Source organism: Ambystoma mexicanum, chromosome 6p, assembly GCF_040938575.1.
Source record: "Ambystoma mexicanum isolate Mex_15411 chromosome 6p, UKY_AmexF1_1, whole genome shotgun sequence".
Lineage (NCBI taxonomy): Eukaryota > Metazoa > Chordata > Amphibia > Caudata > Ambystomatidae > Ambystoma > Ambystoma mexicanum.
In genome coordinates, this window is record NC_090935.1 from 370366174 (window position 1) to 370386488 (window position 20315).

Below are 20315 nucleotides of genomic sequence, written 5' to 3' on the forward strand. Positions count from 1 at the left end.
AGCAAGAATTCCAGGCACTAGTGCTTAAGAGCCAACGATCCTTGTGGCAGCTTAAATCTGAAGCTCAAATCGCAGGGGAAGTTGTTCAGCCCTTGAATGGAATAATGAATCCCTCCCGTTTCAATAAATCTATTGCTTGTTGCAAACACACATGGTCTTGTTGGGCCGTGACCAGGTGCAATCGTAGCAGGTGCAGGAGTTCACACAGGAAGCCCGGTCTCCACTTGGAGGAGGCTGGTGAGCCTGGTGCCACCTGTTCTGCTCCCTCATATTCTTTGAATAGGAAGAACAGTATGGGAGTAGCACCTGGTGAGAAAAACAGGCTAAGCCTGGCTGCTCGCCGCTGCCAGTTTCCCACGGCCCGGCACCTTCAGCTCGGATCCTGGAAATTTTCAGGACGTGGCCCATTTCAACTTGCAATTGAGTACCACTCTCGCAGCGCTGTGAGATTGGCGGTCAATATAATCTTGTAAGGCCTGCCCGAGGAACGAGAACCAATCGAACTAATCAGAAGCTAAGAAGGGAATCCATAACCCCTACAGACACTATCGTCTCCCTCTGGCTGTGCACTACTCTTTGCATTTCTGTTAATGCATTTACAGCTCCACTAAACAATTCTAAGAGAATTGTACAATCTCCACTGCGCTCACTACAAAAAACGATGGACACTAAATATGTCACTACAGGCATAACACCTTTCCTGCACTGACACTACAAACAATGCTCCTAAACTGGCCAACATTTCTAGAGGGAATATTTTTTGCTGAGCTCACCCTCACATTACAGATCAAAGTTCGCCAGACTCAGAAGTGTTAAGGGCAAGAGACGACAAAAACTACTGACCTTCAAACACAAATCGGCTCCTTCCATACGAAAGCTGCAGCGAACTCCCAACTCATGAAACAGGTCTATGGCTGGGAAAAAATGTGAAATCTACAAGAGCACCAAGCCACTCTATATCTACAGGCTTTGAAAAAAAGTCACAATGTAGCCCTTCTAAAACATTCTATGACCCTATCACAGATCAAAGCCAGATTAGAATCAGTTAACTGAAAACTAGACAACCTAGCATTTAGGAGGGTTGATATAATGAAGGAATGAATTAAAAAATAAACCAAAGTTTAGGGCAGTGAGGTCGGCTGCATTGTTACAGCTCTGCTGCATGTGTCGGGGCTCAAAATGCATGTTAAAAATGATCACAACTTTATTTGGTCGTTCTGCTAAATATTGCAAAAGCAGAAAGAAGTTCAGAGTGCGGCAGATCTTTTAGGAAAAGATCAGCAACATAAAACCAAAAACTCCTGCAAAAGCTTTTGTGAACTAAAAACAGAAGTAAACTGGAGTACCATGTAGCAAACCCTTCCCCATTAAATATTTGAAAAAAACACTGGATGGAATAACCCCAAACCTGTCTTGGCAATTAAGTCAACGGTTCATGCGCAAGTAGTTTCTTATTAAGTCCAATTCCATCAAGTGGTTTTTGCGATTCAGCTTGACAAAATTACTTTCTCAATGGGAGTAGGCCGAAAGAACAAGTTATGTATTCCATATCTATGACAGGTAATGTCCACAGCTGTGCTGCTTCGGAAAATCTTCGGCGTCTGCGTCGATGACGTCGATGCGCCGTCCCGGAGGACCTCCTCCGACGGCCGACGTCACCCGATGTGATAAGTAGGATGCACGACGCCCGTAGCCTCAGTTGTAGTTTTTCCCCCAGAACGTGACGCACCAGTTTTCTGCCAGTCAGACACACAAGGCCTTGCGGAAAGCAAGCTGCAATCGCATAAGAAATTCTGCAGAGGGGAAGGTAGGGAGAGAGCAATATGGAATACGTCGTCGGACCATCCCATCGAAAGAACGTTACCAGATAAGAGAGTAACTTGTTCTTCGAGGGGAGTGGGTCCTCCAACGTATTCCATAACTATGACAGACTCCCAAAGCAGTACCAAGCAAGGAGGTGGGAAAAGAATTTAGAACACAAATTTAGCATGCCCAATCAAATTGCAGAATAAAGGACTGCCTTGCAAAGGCCAGATCCTGCCCTCGGATGGAATCGAGGGAGTAGTGACGTACAAAAGTATGTACCGAAGCCCAGGTGGCTGCATCACAGATGTGACGAATAGGAACACCTCTCTGCAGGGCATTAGACGCAGCCACTCCCCTGGTAGAATGGGCCCGCAAACAGCCGGAGGGTCCTTACCCGCCAAGCGGTAACACTCGGAGATAGCTAAAATAATCCAACGAGACAAAGTCTGTTTCGTCACAGCTTGTCCCAAACGCTTTCCAGCATAACCAATGAAAAGTTGATCGTCCACTCTGACCCAGGACATGCGCGAAATATAAAAGCTCAATGCTCTCCTAGGATCAAGCCTATGGAGCCTCTCCTCTTCCTTACCAGGATGTGGAGGAGGATAGAACGCCCGAAGAACAACCTTCTGGCTCAAATGAAATTCCAAAAACACCTTCGGAAGAAAAGAAGGACGAACTCCAAGGACAAGCCTGTCCTTATGAAACACAGGGAAGTGTGGCTTAACTGAAAGTGCCTGTAACTCACTCTGCGAGCGGAAGTAACTGCAACCAAAAACAGAGTTTTCAGAGTCAACAGTCTCAAAGGGCAAGAATGCAAAGGCTCAAACGGAGCACCCATAAGAAACTTAACAAGGTTCAAATCCCAACCTGGCACCAGAAAAGGTGACAGAGGGAACACTTTAGTGAGCCCTTTCAAAAACTGAGAAATTAAAGGAATCTTAGAATAGGAACATTCTTCAGACGAGCACTTAAATATGGACAGCGCCGCCAGGTAACCTTTAATGGTCCCCACTTGCAAGCCCCTGAGGGCCAAGGAAAGCAAAAAAGACAGAACCATGGGAATGTCACACTGAAAAGGATCCACATTCTTAACTCTGCACCAGTCGCAGAACTTCCGCCAATGGCAACGGTACAGAGACTTTGTTGCCGGCCGCCTGGCCGAGAGCAACACCTCCATCACATCTTCAGGGAGGTCCCAATCCTTATACCTCAACCTTTCAGAAGCCAAGCGTGAAGGTTGAGGGATCTGACCTCTGGATGGAGAACCTGACCCCCCCTCCCGTGACAACAGGTCGTCTCTGTAGGGAAGACGACGTGGAGGGCAGATAGACAAGTCGAGAAGGTCCGGGTACCACGTCCTCCGGGCCCACGTCGGAGCAATGAGGATCATCCGGGAACCGAACCTCCGCAGTACTTGCGGGATGACGTGGACTGGAGGAAACACGTACAGCAGTGGAAATGACAACTCCACCACGAACGCGTCTCCTAAGGCTCCTTTTGGAGGAAATTCACGCGAGCAGAACCTTTTGCACTTCCGGTTGACACTAGAGGCGAAGAGATCCACTTGAGGGGTCCCCCAAAGGGTGAAGATCTCCAGGAGAATCTCCTCAGCCAGCTCCCACTCGTGAGAGATCGTGCTCTGCCTGCTCAGAGCGTCCGCCGTCTCGTTGTCGTCTCCGGCCAGATGAACAGCCGAGATCGAAACTTCCTGCAGGATGGCCAGAACTCGAGATGCATCGCCTCCCTGCACAGAGGAAGTGACCCTGCCCCCCCCACCCCCTTTTTGTTGAGGTAATGTGTTAGGCAGAAACCTGTGCAGTTCCCTCTGGGTACACTGCAAAAGATTTAAGACTACATGTGTTTGGCAGTAAACCCACTTGGTAGCAGTCTGTACCACACAGATTCACGTGGTAGCTGTGGCTGAGCAGTCAGACTTCCCTCAAGAAGAGTTAGGCCGTATACAGAGTATGCACAATAGGTCAAGAGAACAAAATAGAACAAGTAAACACGGACCAGGGCTTGGTGTAAACGAGATATAATTATTTATTTAAAACCACATCTAGAAAAACACAGGCACTAATAAGCAATTCAAAAACACGGGCACTAAAAGGTATACACTCCCTTAAAAGAATATTAGACAAGTCTTAAGTAAAGCCCCACTTATTTTCAGACAGCGGTGAGCGCTTAACGTAGATGGCACTCTAATAATTCGTTTTTAAAAAGGGAAAGAAAAGGAGAGAATAAAGTGAAACAGATCCCAACACTTTTTCACGAACACAACAAGAGAGGAAGGCAAAGTAACACCGTGAATTCAGAGCCAGTAGGCCGGATCCGCTTTAAGAGGATCGAAACGAAATGTGTCCAAGGTCACACGGTTGCAGTGCACAACAGTCTTGTAAAGGTTCAAAAAGCAGTTGGACCAAATAAAGGGACCAGTTAGAGGGTCAAGGCGGCCAGCCCAGTCCAGAAGGTTAAGGGGTTATTATTACCTTGTAGCAATCTTTAGAAAGGGAGGCCTGGTGGACACGGTACCTTAAATTGGTGAGAACACTCCAGCGGGGGCAGTTGTTCCTGGCAGCAGATGCAAGTCGGTGCTTCGTCCGGGGGAAGAGAGGATCTTGTCGGGGAGGAAGACAGGAGTCCGTTGCACTGCCAGGGAAGAAACCAGCCGCAGAGTTTCTCAGGTACAAGGAGCGGTCTGGTGATTCGTGGTTCAGTGGTGAGTGGCTACCCGGCTGCCGGGGTGCTTGGCACGGGCAGTTCGAACACAAACCGGGCTGGGGTGCGAAGAAAGGAAAACTGGTTGTGCCCACCAGTCAGGGGAAGAAGCCTCTCCAGCTGGGAGATCTTCTCTGTCGTCGGGAAGTGGTGAGTCGGTTCCGCAGGGCTCCACCGGTGGAGTCGTCGTGGTAGGTCGGCTCAGCTTCTCCCTCGTCGGATTCTCAGGTCCTGTGGCGACTTTTGAAGTTCCAGTCCCCAAAGCCCTGCTTTTATGCAGCATACCCCCATTCACTCAGCCTAGCTGTCAATCAAACATGCTAAGTGGTGGGCAAATCACACAAGAGTGCGACCTGAGTTACCTAGGTAACTCGGTCCAGGGTGCCTAAACCCCCTCCCACACCCCCTGTGGTACCCAGACAGAGTGGCACCACTTTTGGAGGCTTCTGTGGAGAAGCCCGCCAAAAAGTGGAACAAAGGGCTCGACTTGGGTTGGAGTCACAGAAGAGAACACACACGCCATTTTAGAATCGAGTCTTGGCAAAAAATACCAACCGGAGAATTAATAATTAAATAAACAGGCGGTATGTTCGAGGCTATGAGAATTAAATAATTAAATTTGGTAGCCTCGAACAAAGGGAAAATCCCATAGGAAAATATTTGTGGTAGTTTCCACTGCCACCAGCCAAAACTCGATCAGGGGGGACGGAGACATGCCCCCTCGACTAACAGACTCCAGGGCAATCACATTGCCCCGACCAGTACGTCCACAATATGATGGTTTGTACTGGTTTCTGTTAATAATTTGGGACTAGTAAAGCCAATGGTGACTTTACATGCCCTGGGAGGCAGTAGTCAGTCCCAGGGTATGGAGTCTATGGTGGGGTGTCACTATGACACCCCTGTGTTACTGCACGTAGGAAAAAACACATGAGACCCTATGGAGTAAAGGACCCATAGCCCATAAAACACATTACCAATCAAAGGAATACCATGAATCATGTCCAAGAGTGGGAGAAAAAAAAGGAGTCTCACTCTTGGCAGGAGGACAAAAAACAAACTCCAGAAATCCAGCAAAGCTGCTGGGGACTCACTAGGTTAGGAAATTCAGCCTAAAGAGAGAATTCTCCCTAACATAGTGCATGGCCACCATGTTGTACGTTAGAATCAGGACACTGTTTCCTCGCACATTCGGCAGAAAAGCCTTCAGGGCTAGCCTGCCGGCCCTCAACTCCAACAGTTTGATATGGAGTCTGGACTCCGACGGAGACCAACGACCGCTGACTTAACTTGTTGGCATGAGCTCCCCATCCCGTGAGGGATGCGTCCGTCACGATCGTCCCCTCCGGCCAGGGCAGCCAAAATGGGGCCCCCTTCATCTGATTGCCTTCGACGGCCCACCACAGAAGGTCCTGGGCGACCGAGGGCGCACCTGAACAGGGTTCGACATCCTGCCAGAGGACTGAGACCACTGGAGCTTGAGTGCCCATTGCAAAGATCTCATCCGCAACCTGGCCTCTGGCACCAGAAGAATGCAGGATGCCATGAGGCCAAGCAGTCTCAAGAACTCGGACGCTGGGAGAGTCTGGGCAAGTTGAAACTTGTGCACCATCTGCTGAATGTGAAGAGCCCTCACCTGGGGAGGAAAACACAGCCCCAGGGATGTGTTGAGCATTGCTCCGATGTACTGGAGCCGCTGTGTTGGCGTCAAATGGGACTTCTTTAAATTGAGGGAGAAGCACAGCTTGTGAAGGGAGTGGCATGTGATGGACAGATGATCCAGGACTTGCTCAGGAGAGCTCCCCCTGATCAATCGTCCAGGTAGGGGTAGACATGAATCCCCACTTTCCTGAGATGCGCTGCTATCACCACCATGAGCTTGGTGAAAACCCTCGGGGCGGAGGTCAATCCGAACGGCAGGACCCTAAACTGAAAGTGCGAGTCGCGAACCTTAGGTACTTCCATGTGCCGATCCATCCCAAGCACAAGAAGTAAGCGTCCTTGAGGTCGAGAGACACCAACCAGTCCTGAAGTTGAAGGGCCTGGAGGACTTGAGAGAGAGTAACCATCTTGAACTTGTCCTTCCTGAGGAGTTAGTTCAAACCGCGCAAGTCCATGATGGGTCTCAATCCCCTGTCTTTCTTCGATATCAAAAAATAAGGGGAATACCATCCCTTATTCCACTTTTTTTTTTTATTTATTTGCATTTGTTTCAAAATACATAACAATTCATGTAGAACCTTTACAAAATTTAAAATCTTACAGATAATCATTTTGCAATTACAGAAATAGCTCTAATTCATTCTCAATGTGCTTACAAAAACTTGCCAATTCATATATTAGGGGTTTATGAAATCCCTGCATCATTCTGGACCACAGAACTTCAAGGCAGTCCTCAAATTCAATTTCCACGAATTTCCTCAATTTAAGTGTCCTTATGTTCTTAAAATGCGGACAATACAATATAAGGTGTTTCAACGTTTCATAAGATTCATTACATTCAACAAATCGACATCCCACACAATTATTTGATTTATTCATTTCCCAGTTCTTGGTTCTTTCTCTTGTATGGTATAGGTTTAGTCTAAAGCGAATATATACCTTTCGGATATTTTCACAAGGGAATAACAAGACATGATCATAACGTGGAATGCGCTGTTTAACATGTATACCGTATTCCTTATATAGCCCATAGGTCTTAATTAAAACAATTGTAATACACCAATCCATTTCAAAGTGTTTTTTCTTAGCAAAACCAGGACGATATTGTATATCCTCAACAGTTATATTTACATTGTCCAAGATTTGTTGCATTTTCAATTGATAATTAGAAAAGGATTTTGGAGTTAGAGAACCCAACATTTTATTTAAGTCGATATACAATGAATTTATTGGAGGATAATGAATCTTAACGTAATTGGACAGCTGTCTCCATTTCCAACGAGATGATAGTGAAACCAGTCCCAATTCGTGTCGAATAATGGCATTTGGAATTAACATAGGGAGAAACATTGCAGATTTCAGAAGAGAGCCCTGTAAGCTATCAAGCGCGCTTGTCATGTCACATAGACAAATATCTAATGTATACAGTATGACACTTTCAATTTTTAATGTCATAAAATCTATTAGCGGGATTAAAGAGAATTTGCAATAATGGCTATAGATCCTTTTCATTTGAGATAATAGTGGTCGAGTTTTATTTCTAATGATAGTTGACCAAGCGTTAATGGAGTTGAGGGCTGATATATAATACCCTAGATAGATAGCATTATTCACACGACAAATTTGTGTATTCAATATTTGCCATCTAAAATTCGCTCTTTTTGATTTAACTCCAAAGGTCATAATGGCAGTTTTCGCTGGGTTAGGTGTCAAGTTATGAGCTTTTGCAAAAGTCTCAAATAATGAGAGTTTAGTTTGAAGTCCTACCGGGGTAGGGTCAAACAAGATATCGTCAGCGAATGCAATCCATTTCAAATGAATATTCCCCACTTTGACAGAAAACAAATTCCCTTTTTCCCAGTTTTCACCGAGATCAGATAGGTATAAATTAAATAAGGTAGCCGCCAGGTTACAATCCTCTCCTCTACAGGCACCAGTTCTATGGTGCCTTTCTCCAGCAGGGCTTGAATTTCCTGCGCAAGGAGCGGATCCGGACTCTGCAAAGAGAGGTTCCCAGGTGGATTGTCGTGAGGCCTCTGCCCAAAAAGGAAGACAGTAGCCGTGGGTTATGATCTCCAGAACCCACACATCTGAAGTAATGGCACGCCACTCTACAAGATGCTGCCAGCCTTCCCCCCAACCGGCAAATTATGGGACCTGGCCTCATGACTGAGTAGTAGCGGCTGAGGCGATGCCTGAGGGCAAAGAGGCAACTGCCCGAGTGGCCTTGGCACCTCGAGGACCCGGTTTTCCACCTCTGACACTCTTACGGTGGCCTCTTTGACTGACCGCTCCTCTCGCTTTACTGAAGGACGAGTAATCGCGAAAGGAACCTCCCCTCCATTGTTGTCCCCTAGGACGAAAAGGCAGAGGTTGTCGAACTGCAGCGCCCAACGACTTTGCTGCAGCTTTGGAGGTCTGCAACCTCTCAAGGCTCTCGTCAGCCTTGCTGCCAAAAAGATGTTCACCGTCAAAGGGCATGTTGAGGAGCCGGGACTGCACATCAGGAGCGAACCCAGACTTCTGCAACCACGCAAACCTGCGTATTACGGTGCTCGCCGCCATGGACCGGCTGATACAATCTGCCATGTCCAAACCCGACTGAACGACTCACACATGGCATCCGTGCCATCCTGAACCATAGCAAGGAAACCATCCCGTTCGTCCCCTTCGGGAATATGATCAGCCGCTAATGCAATACAGTTTCACAGAGTGTGTGTGAAACGAGACAAGGCACATATGGAGTTGGCCGCCTGAAGCGCCATACCCCCTGAAGAAAACACTTTCTTCGCCCAGCTCATCAAAACGTTTGTCGTCCCCATCCGGAGGGATGGTAGGATAGAACGCCTGCTTTGCCGGGGCCGTAGCCACCAGCACCACCAAACTCTCCGGAGTGGGGTGCCTGGACAAGTAGCAGGGGTCGCTACTGGCTGGACGGTATTTTCGCGACTAAGACTTGCCCACTGCCGGGAGACTCTCCAGAGCAGTCCAAGCCGCCGCCACCCTTCTCTGCAGAGCCATATGAAACGGCAGTACCGGGTCAGTGGGGGTCCAAGATCAAGGATGTCGGTGAGATCATCCTGAACAAACTCCCCTGGGGGAGCCAACCATCCCAAGTACTCGGTGACCCGAGACATAAGGCGCCGGTGCGAAGAATCCACATGAATATCAGGCTCGGGCCTACAAAACTCCACCTCCGGAGAGGTGTCCAGTCCACTGGCGGCATGCAGTGACTGCCTTAGGTCATCAAACTGGCTATGGCCCGAGAGAAGCTCATCTGGCACCGTAACCGGAACCAAGCATTCATCGGAGCCTTCATCACCCTCTGAAATGTACTCCATGCGGTGAGAGGAAGACACCTGGGGACCAAAGCTATACCCGACCTTAGCCAGAGCCTTTTTAGGGGCTACCCCGTGCCACGGGGCCCCTCTGACACCACCGCCTCGAAAGGCGTCGAGGGCGCGGAACGAGTCGGCGCCGAGAGAATCAGCATCGACGTCAGCTGCAGCGCCGCCAGCATCGACGGCGTCCACACAGGCCTGGAAGCCGGCGCTCCGAGCGTGTCTCTCGACGACCTAGGCGCCGACAGCGTCGACTACCCCCTCGGAGGCAGAGCCTCGAGAGAGATCGTCGACGCCCTTGGCGCCACAGGCGTCGACGTCTTCCTCGAAGACGGCACAGGATCACGCTGTCTCGAGTGCGTAGAGGACCGGGACCTGGAACGGGCATGGCGAGAACAGCTACCCTTGTCCGAGCGAGAGAACTCTCCCGCGAGCCGTGCTGACCACACGAGCCCGAAGGCGTACGAGCGGTGTCTCTCGACCGGTGCCGTGCGATTCGAGAATCGCCAACATTTTCTTCCCGAAGGAAGCCCATTCCTCCGGTGTCGCTTGCATGGTGGGATAAGCGACCCGCCGACGGGCGGAGTCCTCAGAAGAGGACGGGGAAGGCGACCGATGCCGGCGCTTCCGGGAATGCCTCGAAGAGGCAGAGGAGTGGCGAGACCGACTCCTGGAAGGAGACCCACTGGACTTCCGACAATGACGCGGAGAGTCGCCTCTCGAGTCATCCGTCGAAAGCCCCGTAGACCTCGACTTCCGGGGCTTAGACACCCGACCTACCGACAACTTCTTCTTGCGCTACAGCAAGGCCTTGGCCGTGAGCGACTGCCAGTCGACAGTCGTCCGTATCGTGGGCCTCCCTGAGGCACCAGAGGCAGGCGTTGTGCGGGTCCGTGACCGACATCTTGGACCCACAGTTCCCGCATTTCTTGAAGCCCGGACGCAGGGTGGAAGACGAGGTAGACATCGTTGCGAACAGGCTTTTTTCACAAAAACCGAACAGGTTCAAAGAACCGAGAAGAATACAACAAACTCCAAAGAGTAGAGGCGTACCAAGATTCACGAAGCGAACACTTTCGCGGAAAAAACGGAACTGAGGCTACGGGCGTCGTGCGTCCTATGTATCACATCGGGTGACGTCGGCCGTGGTCCTCGGGGACGGCGCATCGACGCAGGACGCAGACACCGAAAATTTTCCAAAGCAGCACAGCTGTAGATATGTGTCATAGATATGGAATACGTCGGAGGACCCAATCCCCTCGAAACAGCGTTTATTGCTTTCTTAATATCTTTTTCATTCTTTAACAAATCTTTCCCAACATTTCCAATCTGGGGGTGCCGCGGCTTAGTAGAGTGATGCTGTAGCAATCACAGAAGAGTACAATTGAGGGTGTGACAACAGCATGAGAGTATCCCCCTCCATTTGCTTATAATTGGCGTTGAGTCTGGTTGTTCGCCTTCGGGTTGAGGAAGGCCCAAGTACTCTGCTAGACCTGCGAGCCGTTCCTGGATGACCCTGGCTAGCGATGGTGTGTCGTCTGTATCCACCAGGGTGTCTGGCTGGTACGGACTGGGTGGAGGGGTGCTGGGCGCCGAGGGCTGACGTGTAGAGACCGGAGCCGCAGGCTGGTATGGAACTGCCTTAACTGTGGGAGGCAGGGGAGCCGGAATTGCAAGTGCCCGCGTGGGCAGCAAGGACTGCACAGAGGCCTGCATCCCTGGAGCCATAGGAGGAATTACTATAGGCGCAGGCGGAGTGGTCGATGGGAGCATGTCCCAGATTACATCCATAAGGATGGACCCCATTTGAGGAGATCTCATAAGCGTGAGGAACTTTTCAAAGAACCTGTACTTGCAGGCTGGTGGGGTGGCAATCGATATTGATGGGGTAGCGGGAGGCTGCTGAGGCCGGTGCATACTCAGTCTAGCCGTTTGCGGGGTACACCAGCGCTGCGCTGCTGATGAATAAGCTGTAGGCCACGTACCTGATTGACACCAGTCCCACCTTGTAACTCGTTTACCCACCTGCTCCATTCCTCTGGGCAGTATTGGACAAGCAATCATCTTGTCTGGTGCGGCCGCCATCTTGTTGAGCTGCATTCCATGTGCCGAAGAACCTAAGATGTTCCTCCCGTCTGGGCGTTTCCTTGGGAAGGTGTCGCCCTTGCGGGGTGCACTGGAATGGAGCGGCCCTCCTTTGGGCCTTAACTTAAGTTTGATGAAGTCCTTCAAGTCCTTTGGAGGCGACTTTCGAAGAGCTCCCTCCACCTAGCTAGTCTGTTCTTCAAAGCATGCGAAGAGAGTGTCGGACGCGGTGCAACCCTCCCATCTGTGCTCAGGCCAAGGCAGCAGAGGCAAAGAGCGTGGGGATCTGAAGTAGGGAAGAGCCCCTCGCAGGCTGTACACCTGCTGAAGTCGACATGCGCTGGGAAGAGCGTGGCGCCAGAGGACCGAGTATCTGTTTGATAGAAGACAAAAAAGACAGAAGAATGTCCGGGGAAGAGCACATGGCATTACATGGCCAAAACCAAACCTAGGAGTGCTGGTGAAATTGGCCCGTTGCAGTCGACGCAGAAAAGGGGACTGAGAAGTGGTGCCGGTGGGCGGAGTCAGGGGAGCACATATTCCCAGGGCCGAATCCCCGCACGCCTCAAAATTTAAACGGGAAGAAGATTTATTCTGGTGAAAAAGGTTCCGTCTCCTGTCCCTAGCGAGGAACGCCCATGAAGTATGGAGGAAAGGGGACAGGACGTAAGAGTACAATAAGCATGCTACTCTAAATCCTGCTGTGAGGTGGAAGATTGTGTGAAGTCTGTGCAGGCTCTTTTGGCAGAGGACTGGGTAACTGCTGCCCCACTTTTGAGTAGCTACTTGGCCGCTGTGTGGAGCACTCTGAAGGTTTTGCCGGACCTCGGTGTGGTCATTAAAGAAATTAGCGAGAGAGGACATTCGCCTCATGACCGTGTCAATTTGTTCTGCTGTCCATTGTGATGAACTTGGAATTACAGGGGGAATAAAGGCAGGTGGGTGGGTGTGTGGCTCTGGTGCAGGGGTTCTTTTATGGTGCATAGCCCCCAAAATAGTACCCTCTCCCTGGGTCATAACCACCGAAAAAGTGCTGTCTACCTGGGTCCTCGAAGACTTCTGGTTTTTCCACGCCCGGCTTTTTAACAGTGTATCTAGTACATGTTTCTTGATCAGCCCGCTCATCTTCAAGCTTGGTGTAGTCTTTGAGGGGGTCTTCAATGAGTCTTTCGACGGTTGGCATGTATGGGGGCCATCAAAGCATCTTTTGACGCCCGGCCATCGGCATGTGAGGATTTTGTGGCTTTAAACACAGTCTAAGAAACGGACTTATCTGTTTCGGATGCCTGTCGTGTTGTTACGCTCACCTAGTCTCTGCGGGGACGTTGGGGCACGGTTGGAGCCCTCCCTGGACTTGGCTCCCTTGGATCAGGCTTCGTCCTCTGCTCCTGTAGTGTGGGCTGCGCTGGTTGCTGGCACTGCCCCTGAGAGAATACGAGAGGCCGTGAGAATGCTGTGGTCGGACTGTGATTTCCCTCGAACCCTTCTTCCCAAAATGAGGAGCATGCGTTTACCCATATAGTCTCACCTGTTTATTTATTAGGTTGAGCTCTCCGTCCTGCTTCTCATCTGCAGGGGTGCCTTTAATGGACTGAGTTCCTTCACTGGTCCATGTGCGTGGTAGCCCAGACCGGCTGCGGCTGATCCACTTCTAAGGTAAGTGTTTCTCAACAATGATTATTGTCCGTATCCTTTTGCAATGCCTTTTATCCATGATTATTGCCCGTAACGCTGGTAATGTCTTTCCTTCTCCCCAATAGGTGGTGAAGGGCCAAGGGGAGTCGCGGTATTGGAATCGAGTCGAAATAGGGGCCAGAGGAGTTTACGATGTCTCAAGGAGAAGGTAAGTTTGGATCTAAGGTCAACTGTGAGAAATGTGCAGCACGCGACCTTAGCGTAAAGTCTTTATGTTGTTTCTAACCTCGTTTGTCCTTTTCTCCTGCAGGGATGGCCTGGCAACGTCTGACAAGGGGCAGCTATCCGAAGGCCTGCCGGCGGTTGCTGGATGGATAGATTCGCGAGGATGCTGGACGAGAAGAGCACCTGTGTAGTTGAGATGCCCAGAACAGGTGAGGATGCGCTCCGACTTTGAAGACTGCTCGAATCAGATAAGATGCGCTGCAGGCGACGGGATTGCTGGAATCGGGTAAGATCCGCTCAGTGATGGTATTGCTGGAATCAGATAAGCTGCGCGCTGGAGTCGATGTTGCTGGAGTCAGGTAAGCTGCACTTCAAGCAATGCTATTGCTGAAATCATGTAAGAGTGCCTCAGGCGGCGGTGAGCGTTACGCTGCTATAAGCTGACTAACGCAAAGCGCTTGCATGTGGACGGGGTAGGCTTAAATAGCCTGGCCGGGCCACGCCCCCTTGGCTCCACCTTGTGGCCCCGCCCCCTTGGCTCCACCTTGTGGCCCCGCCTTGCCACTCCCAGAGGATGCTGCACGTGCAGTCCAACGCTTTCCTATAGCCACGTCCGACCTGGATGCACATGGGGGCCCTGCAGAAGAGGAAATAACACGTGCACCAGAAATAAAGTGGGCACTTTCTCATGAGCCTGACGCCAAAGGCGCTAGGACTGGGTGCACCTGTACCTTTATATGATGGAACTAGTGGTTGTTGCCCAGTGGCCATGACGCATGTGGTGATCGCAACCGTGATGGGCCAGAGGACAGGGAAATCTCTGACCTCCCCCTTGATGCCGTGTATGGCTTTCCGGTCTGCTGCGTGGTCGACTTTCGGCCGTGGGAGGTGTGCTTTGTGTGGTGCGACTTGGTTGTGCTAGTGTCGCTATTTGTCGACCCCGTAGCCGAACCGCCGGCCTGCCTGTTTGGGTTGGAGGCTTGCACGCAGGTATCCCACAGATCCTGATCGTCGTCGGCATTACTGTAGACGTCGATGCTGCCATCGCTGGAGGCTCCCTCAAGGTCCATGGCGGCCACGGCCTGCATGGCGTGGTGTGCCCAGCGTTTGGTTTTTCGGTCCTTGACTGTTTTGGGTCTGAACAGTTTGCACGACTTGCACTGTCCTTTGGCATGATCCCTGGGGAGACAGATTGCACAGCCGGTGCAATACTTTCCAGGGGAATTTTTTATTACAAGAGGGGCAAAACTTAAAGTGTGTATGCTCCATTATGTATGGGGATGGCAGCCTGGAGAATTAAGTGGGCAGAAAGGGGAACATGCATTCTCTTAACGAGATTAAAGAATGAACCTCCCCCACTCTCCCTACTGTAAGGGCCGATAGTAATTCGTCCTTGATGCAGTCGAAGATCTCATGTTAGACGGGTATTGAAAGAACAGAAAGAAATGCGAAGTTAAACTTTTCTAAGCAATTGCGTCTGCAAAGAAGGAACTCTGTGATATGCGTCCGACTATGAAGGTGGATAAAAACAATCTGAGGGACCTCGACGTGTGAAGCACCATGGGTACAGCAGATGTCACAGTAGGGATAGTATTATTGGCACGCCCTGCCTACGTCCCTTTTCAAGTTTCGAAAACAAAAACTAATACTTCGCAACTTCCACTAGATGTTGGCCTATACATAGTATGTGATCCAAGCAGATTCCACAAGCCTCAGAAATACATATACACATATATATATATATATACACACACACACACACACACACTTGCATCCAGAATTTAGAAACTTGGAAGACAAATGTCCATCTCTCAGAGTGAAAGATTTCACTACACTCAAATCCACCAATAGGCTTCTCATCAGCAAATAGAAGCTGCAGGAAATCAAAAGCCCACACCCTTAGAGCATACCCTCCTCTCTGCCTTAAATAAAAAGAAGTATCAAACCCGTATAGACTGTTTGATAAGTTTAACGCAACAGAAAGCTTTCACTATATGAAGAAATGGCAGGAGGAAATAGAGAAACAAATCATCCTGCAGTCCTGGACCAATATATGGGCAAGAGTGCACAAATCATCGCAGTGCATCAACAATAGAGAATGTGCCTATAAAAACTGTTTCTTTGGTACCTCCCCCCTCTCCCATTAATACAATGTACCCTGTCTAGTTACCATAGTGTTAAAAGTTTGCCGCGAAATAGACCACTGTCTCATATGTAATGGCACTGCTTTAAGGCCAGGATCTTCAAGAAGAAAATTCTTTCAAGAATAAAGGATCTCCAAGGCAGATGGCTAACATCAGATTCATCAGGTAGTGGTGTTGGAAGATGCAGTAGATGAAACCTATCCACTTTCAGGTCCTACAGCGGAACTAATTTTTCATCTACCTACAGCAGTCAAATTAACCCTTGCTAAAAATTGAAAAAGACAAGAATTGTGAGCATGTGGTGGCTTAAAGTCTGGGAATTCCTGGCACTAGAAAAATCTCAGCTCTTAAATGCAATAGGTTTCAGAATTAGGTGCAAACATGGCCCCCAATTTATCGGACGTCAGACACAAACCGCCAGGTGTTTAAGGCCTCTCTCTACAGAAATGTTCCCGTTTTCTGACCATCGCAAGGAAGCAGCGATTATTCAGATTCAATTGAACAAATCTTGAAATGTTTTTAATTACAGGACTCTTGGCAACAACCATTTCACCATAAAGAATTATTATACATGGTTTGTTTAATGCTTACAGAACATTTAATCTGATTTACCCTGATTGGTCTATGTTACCTTGTTGTTTTATTCTGGAATTATAGATTTGATCTACAAAATTAACATACGAATATTTGTTTTTAAAAATGATCACAGCGTCACAGTTCTTCTGTGCAAACTTACTTCAATCTGTTAAAGTAGGCGCTTTTCTTGTTATGCCTATACTAAGCAGTTCATATCATTCACGACCCACAAGGTTGCTATGTGTTTGTCTCTGGTATGCTGACCAACCCCACTCGGACATTTGTAAACATCTACGTCCTGTGAGGGGTCCGAATGCAAGGCGGACAACTGCTTGTGGTTTTCTCAGTGTTTGACATTTTATTGATAACAAACAATGCAAAGAAAACCTAACTAAGCCTACTCTACCAGGGAGTTCCCTACCTAGTCTGGGTTCTAAGATAAATTCTCCCAACCTAAACACAACTGGTCCTCACACTAAACAACAAAAAACATTCAAAGCAAATCATAAACATATATAAATGGTTACCAAATAACCAGTGACTTGGATAAACATCACCTGTCCTGGGTAGATCCATTTCCCAGGAATGACCAAAGTCAATACCTCCAAGTATTCACAAGGAAAAAGAAAGCCTTGAAACAGTTCTTGAAAGTTCCAAAAGAAACAAAAGTTGACCCAAACAAAAATCCACTTGCAACAATACTTTATCTGCTGAAAAGTTCCCTTTCCAATTCCAGCAAAGAAAACCGCACCAATGGTAATCCTGAACAACCTACTTCCAGGATGGACTTGGCACAGTTCGAAGACAAAAGTACTACTTCAACTGTCCATATGTTTGTAACCTCTGCAGCGTCTTTAGTATAACTTGTCAGAAAGTTTGGACTGGGAAACAAAAGAGGTCCAGGAAATAATTTTAAAAGTGGCCCCATATTTTCAGCAAGCCCAAACCTTTGGAAATAAAATATTACCACACAAAAGAGGCCCAGGGTTCAGAGGCCTACCTGGAAACCTCCAGAGTTCATTATAGGCCAGTCCACCCTTGCTTGTTGGGATGTTTCTTCCGAGGGTGTTGCTTCCTCTTGACAACCCGCTTCTGCTACTGTCACTGTGAAAGCATGCTCCTTTGCTTCGCAGTTTACTATTGCTTCAACCACGTTCAATACAATGTTCTTTGACAATATTATAGACAACCACAGTTCAGTTAGCTCTGCTTTAACTTGGCACTTCAGGATTATCAGGCAACTTACAGACCAGACTCTTCAACCTCCACAGGTAGGCAAGTCACTCTCTCCTTTCCTATGTTATAAGAAAAGGGCAGCCTCTTTGCCTCTTCTGTCCGTCTTACTGCTACCAATATGATCTGCTATTGCTTCCAGACTGCTTCTCTCTCAGCTTCAACAGTCTCAGCATTGCAGATTGTTGATTTGATCCTTTTACAAGAACCAAACTCCCTTTCCCAGCTTTATGCACACCTTCTTAGTTCCAGCAGATATCCCAAAGCTGTATTGCCACTCTACCAGCCATCACCGTTTTATCAGAGGATACTGAACTTTGACAACTTCAAAATACAAGTGGTTAGATTTTAAAAGGGCTGGTTGCACTGTAGAAAGGATTTGCCTACTGCCTTGGGTAATGCTTGCTCTTCTCTTTACTTCAAAAAATTCAACAATTACAAAACACTTGTTCTGGATGTTACAAGATTCAGATTTCACAAGAGAAACAGATTAAGGTAAACGGAAACCACTATTTGATGGAGAATTTTTACTTCAAAGAACTGTAATACGGAACGATACTTTGACTCGGGTAGTGAATCAGATCTATCCATAAGCGACCTTTCTTGGATGTAATTGTTTTTGTAGCAATTTGTGAAAGTCAGCTTCTACCTTCCGAGTGACTGAGAACAGCGTTCTCCCTCTTAATTGGAGATATGTCACTACTCTGGTAAAGTTATTCAGTTCAACAATAGAAAAACTGAATGATTTTAATTTACGTGAGTACTCTGACTTGCATTAAATGTGTGCGTGATACATTTACTATGTTGTTAAAACTTCTCATGGCAACAAACAAGTTTTACGCAAGTTCTAATTGAGCTGGTTACAGTTACCGGCAAGGAGTTTACAGTGAATTGGAGTACAGAGCTTCGCTCACCGGCTCCAAAACACGGCGATTGAAGGCAGCTTCCACTTCCTGACTTTTCTTCCTGCTACTACTACTTCAGGCACTCTTGGGCAGTACACCCCTCCGCAGCATGGGTGTCTGTGGTCCGGCCTCGACCACAGGCAGTCTCCTTCACTCCTCTGTCCCTCTGCTTGCTTCTGCACACAGGCCTCAGGTTGCAGCACGATCTTATCTCTGCATTCACATCTACTAGGCACACCTGGGAAGACCCTTAACTTCAGCACATCTCTCAGTGCAGCCACAGCCAGACAGGGTTCCTGAACACAGGACCAACTCGGAACCTCCAGGTGCAATCTGCTCTTCTCTCGTCTCAGCGTACCTTAAGTGATCACACTTCTTCATAAACTGCTAGCCTGATGCTGTTCTGCTACTACTGCCAGCCTTCCAGCTCCTGCTCCAGCTCCTTCCTCCTTTGCTGCTCCTTTCTGCTTCAGCCTTTTATGCCTCTCAGGTGGGGCAACTGACTTCAGGAGCAGGCCCTTTATGGCCTGACCCTGGCAAAGGCTATTAGGCCGACTTGCCTGTCCTTTACTTCTACATGCCTCCCCAGCCCTCTCCTCAGTCCCTGTGGGATTCTGCGACATGTAGTTAATTTTAAGGAAATTAGGTTTTTCCGCTTTTAAGGGTGGTGTTAATTCCATTGATATTTTCAGAAGAGGGATTGTGAGGCTTAATCTTATTAGAGACAGAAGGTATTGAAAAGGCCACATTTCCGTCACTCCTTTTGGTATACCTTTTGCCATTACAAAGATGTTTATTTTTAGGGATCGAAAAGACCTGTTCTTTTATTAAAGTGACAATATGTCAGGGCCTCCTCTGACATGGTGGTAAGAGTATCCCTCTCAGAGGAAAAAAAACTCTGCTTCATCCCACAGAATCTCCCCACCACCCTGGGCCTTGTCCCCACCCAGGTGATCCTCCCTGCAGTACACCACCTGCAGGACTGGGACCAGGAAGCATCTGCCCTCTCCTGGCCACCTTTGAGGAGTATTTAGGGAGGGTTTTAGGGAGTAATCCACAGGATTCCCCACAGTCCTGTGACAGAGCGTGGTTTTCAGTCACTTCTCCCCAGGGGGAGCCTTCCCTTGTGAGGTGTGCCCTCTACACAATATTCCCCCTAGGGCTGGAAGTAGGCAGGACCTCACAAGAAGAGACTCCCCTCCTGGGGATAAGGACTCCCGTTCCGGTGAGGAACTCCCTTTCCATCTCACTCAGAGATATATTCAGTACCAACCTGTTGACAAAAACCTTGGAGAAAATGTTATTTGCTATTGTGATGTGTCAACAGAAGACAAATCTCTCCAATACTGAGAAAAGAAAAACGTATAGATTGCAGAATAAGTATGCCACCTATTACCGATTGCTCTTCTGACCACAGTAAATATGTGCCTAACTGTAGCTGTGTTGAACTTGCATGCAATGCCCTGCCTTCAGAGCCTCTAGTTCTAGCGAAACGTAACATCTTATTAGGCAAACACTCCCAGGTTTGCCTGGTCATCCTCTGTTAGGCAGAAACCTGTGCAGTTCCCTTTGGGAACACTGCAAATGTTTGGGACTACAGGTGTTAGCAGTAAACCCACTTGGTAGCAGTCTGTACCACCCAGATTTACCTGGTAGCTGTGGCTGAGCAGTCAGACTTCCCTCAAGAAGAGTTAGGCAGTATGCAAAGTATACACAATAGGCACTTAGACACAATAATACAAGCAAACACTGACCAGAGCTTTGGTATCAAAGTATATAATTATTTATTTAAAAACACACTGTTTGAAACACTCCAGCACTCTTATTGTAAAACACTCTAAACACAGTTACTATTATAATATATACAACCCTTATTCCGTATCAGATAAGTCTTAGTTAACACCACTTATTTTCATACAGAGGTGAGTGCTTAACTATAGATGGCACTCCGACAAGTTCATGAAGAAGGGAGGGAAAAAGAC